The sequence below is a fragment of the Dioscorea cayenensis genome, unplaced genomic scaffold (genome assembly GCF_009730915.1).
Source record: "Dioscorea cayenensis subsp. rotundata cultivar TDr96_F1 unplaced genomic scaffold, TDr96_F1_v2_PseudoChromosome.rev07_lg8_w22 25.fasta BLBR01002043.1, whole genome shotgun sequence".
NCBI lineage: Eukaryota > Viridiplantae > Streptophyta > Magnoliopsida > Dioscoreales > Dioscoreaceae > Dioscorea > Dioscorea cayenensis.
This window is the reverse complement of record NW_024088434.1, coordinates 3430-6868: the sequence shown is the minus strand read 5'-3', so window position 1 is coordinate 6868 and position 3439 is coordinate 3430. Positions and strand designations below refer to the sequence as shown.

The window sequence follows — 3439 nt, the reverse complement described above, 5'->3', positions numbered from 1 at the left end:
GCTGCTTGTGTTTTCTGATAAATTGCAACTTGATCCCAACCATGCCTTATTTTCATAAAATACCATAACACAGTGCTGGATCTAGTGCGGCAATTCACAAATTGATATTACCATCTCGAGAGAAAATAATCAGGACTTTGCCAATGAGCTACACCAGGGATCGTTCTTTGACGGACATCTGCAAGTGTCAAGAGAAGAGAAAACTAGACCATTTAATGATAAGTCATTTAGATAAAATTGAACAGATCATTTTCACCATTTAGAACATCTTGCAAACCTTCTGGATGTTTAGAGGCTCAAACAGGCAGCGGTTCACTTAGATACCCAAGCTGCAAAATAGCATGGAATAAATAAACACAACAACATTTCTTACTTTACTAAGACAGAACAAATACGTTGAATGTACTATTACAGGACTCTAGAGGTTTTTTGGATGTCAAAGATCATAACTTAGTAAGAAAAATTTAATTGTAACTTATTTCGCAATTATCTTTTAACATACATCTACTATTCCATATCTTGTCCATCAATTATTAGTAGATCAAACCAAAACAAAACGTCCCAAAGGCTCACTATACTATAGTACCTGAAGTAAGAATTTTAGAAATTTCTAAGCAAATGTTGTGTTACAAGTTAAACTAGTAATTAATACAACACCCCACCAAATCCCTTTCCACCATGAGAATGTTAGAGCCAAAGCAAATTGGAAAGAGCAACACTAATCAAAGGATAAAAGGTACCATTTTTCAGACCAACTGCAAGATTATACAATAAAAATGATGCAAAGTTTCAAATTTCACAAATCATTAGCTAAAGATTTCATTGTTTAAGGCTTTGAGCAATCACAGATTATAAATTAATAGAGAAAGCATCACCATGAAAGGCAATGGAAGATTTAACAAAAAAAAAGGTGTTTTCATCTGGTTTTTATATCTTATTTATTATGCTCACCACGCTTACCTTAACTTGGCTATGAGCAGAGAAAGATTTAATGGTTTTGTAGTAATCCACAATGAAATCAACCATTTAATGACCAAACTCCCTCAACTGCTCTGGTTCCATTGGCTTCTCAAAGTGCTGTTAATTATTCGTTTGATTAAAAAACATCACAAAAGAAAGGATCATCAACAGAACACAAAACAATCACCACAAAAGCAATAAACAATTGAACGAGGATGCAAAAGAGAGCTCACATTGGAAAAGGAAGGATTTTGTTCAGCCAACGATGAAGGAAGCCAAGGAAGGCGCAGTGCTTCCATGAAAGAGAAGAGGCATTTTGTTTTGGATATTTTGCAGTTACACCCACTTTTTCTTCATAATTACATTAAATTCTTCAACAAAAAGAAAAAATTTATTGAAAATTTTCGAGTAGCCCATGTACTACTACTATCGATACATATCTGGATGCATTTGTGTTCGTTCAATACACATCGGACGGTTGAGAGCTCTCCCGCAAATTTCAAAACCCTCCCGTCAATTTCAGTGAGGATCAGAGCGGCGGCCATGGAGGGAAGCGAGAGTGAGGCCATCTTTGATGCTTGCGATCTTAACCTTCAGCGCTTCGTCAACGATGTCCTCGACGCCGCAGACGATCTCGTCAATGGCGCCTTCCAGTTATGCCTCTAGTTACGGATGATCTTCCCGCACGATATCTCTCTCTCTCTCTCTCTCTCTGTGTGTGTGTGTGTAACTCTTCTCAACACTAAAGTTTGTACTTTTTTGATTCCTCAGGCAGGCTTCTTTCATCATGCATGGGATCTGGAAAGAAGCAATCTGATGACCTTGCCAAGGTATAAAGTCCTCATCTTTGCCGCATTATTCATCAATTTTGTGGTTTTGTGGATGATTTATTGGTGTTTTGTTTGTGATTGTTTGAAATGGGTGGTTGTTTTCTAGGATTATGAACGATTGGTCATCAGAGTGCTTAGCATCATTTATTATCCCTGAATGATAGATAATTCTGGTATTAGACTCAATCTAAATGGATGGGAGGCGCAATTCATTATGCTCATGGTCTGTAGGTTGAAACCACAAACAATGGTATTTGATTTTCAACACGTCTTTTTTAGCAAGTTGAGGGTTTGTATTGGGAGGAATTCAACCAAAGAGGTGCAGTTTGTACAGTGGCCTTGGATTAGGACAAGCTGTGAATGAAGGACAAAAAACATTGACCAAACCATAGGAACTTCATGCTTTCCTTGGCCCTTTTTTTCGTGGTTGGTGAAAATGATCCTAAAGCTCTATGAAAGTGGGGCTTAATAATAGTTTGAATAAGTTTTATTCTGGTTTTCAAAACCACCATTTGGTTAACATTTCTGCATTCTTAGGATTGTACATTTTCCCTTTCTTTTTTGTTAAATATTGGCTTGTTATCCTTGGGATGAAGCCAAATCTTGATCTCTTTTAATCCAACGGTCTAGATTGCTCTATTGGTTATATAGAGTTATGTTTGTTGGGTGTTGTGTAATGAGAGAAAAGAGAGAAAGATAGAGAGGGTGAGTTCTCTTGTATTTTTGGAGAGTGGAAAGAGTGAAGGTGTAGAGGAGAGCTCTTGTTCGCTTGATCTCACGAAAGCGAGTAAGACCCATGTCTTTGAGGTAAAAGCCTACTTTTTAGATCTTAGTAATCCTCTTGTGAGCTTTTATGCCTATTTTCACGTACTCTTTGTACTCTTTGTTATTTCCACGTGATATAGTGAGCATTGTTCCTCCCAGTGGATGTAGGCTTGTTTCAGCGAACCACGTTAAATTGTGTCTCTTTACTTTACTCTTGTGAGATTGGTCATGCTATGCTTTTCAGCATTGTACTATTCGTTTGCTGTGATTGCTAGGTATTGTGATATTGAACACCAAGTGTTCGACGAATTGCCACACTAGTTCCGCGCTTCCTCACACGCAACATTTTTCTGAGTCAAATTCCTACATAATGTGATTTTCAAGCCCAAGGCTTACTTTGGGTTGAATACTTGACAATCAAGGCTTGTTGTTCATCTTGGAAATAAAGAGGTAATGTGCAAAGTCTAACACTCAACTTCTCTCTTCTATTTGGAAAATAGGTTAGAATATGTAGCTTCTATGATCAGTTTTTATTGCTTGATGGATGTACTAAGTTAAATTTAAATTGGCAGCATCTTACCGAAAAACAATCATGCAGTAGCCATAACACTTGGTTCTTTTTCTTAATCCTCATTTGATTTGGCTGTAGACGGCTTTATTTGAATTGGCTGAAGTTAATGTTCTACTATGAATCCTAAAGAATGGAGACTAATTATGCTCCACTGAATTACACCAAATGCTCAATAACCTTCAGATTGATAAAGGCTAACAAGGCTAACCTCTCTCTAATATTTTGATCATATATATATATATATTTGCTATGTCCTAGGGTGTTTATATATATATATATATATTATATCTATAATATATATATTTATATATTA

General features: G+C 36.4%; 1 long non-coding RNA gene across 1 annotated transcript; it reads right to left on the bottom strand.

Moving 5' to 3' along the window:
- Positions 1-283: 283 nt before the first annotated feature.
- LOC120257361 lies at positions 284-1268 on the bottom strand. Its single transcript, XR_005535652.1, has 3 exons — positions 1194-1268; positions 961-1077; positions 284-329 (listed from the first exon to the last, which is right to left on the bottom strand). It is a non-coding gene; the product is annotated as an uncharacterized LOC120257361 (long non-coding RNA).
- Between the last annotated feature and the right edge of the window lie 2171 nt (positions 1269-3439).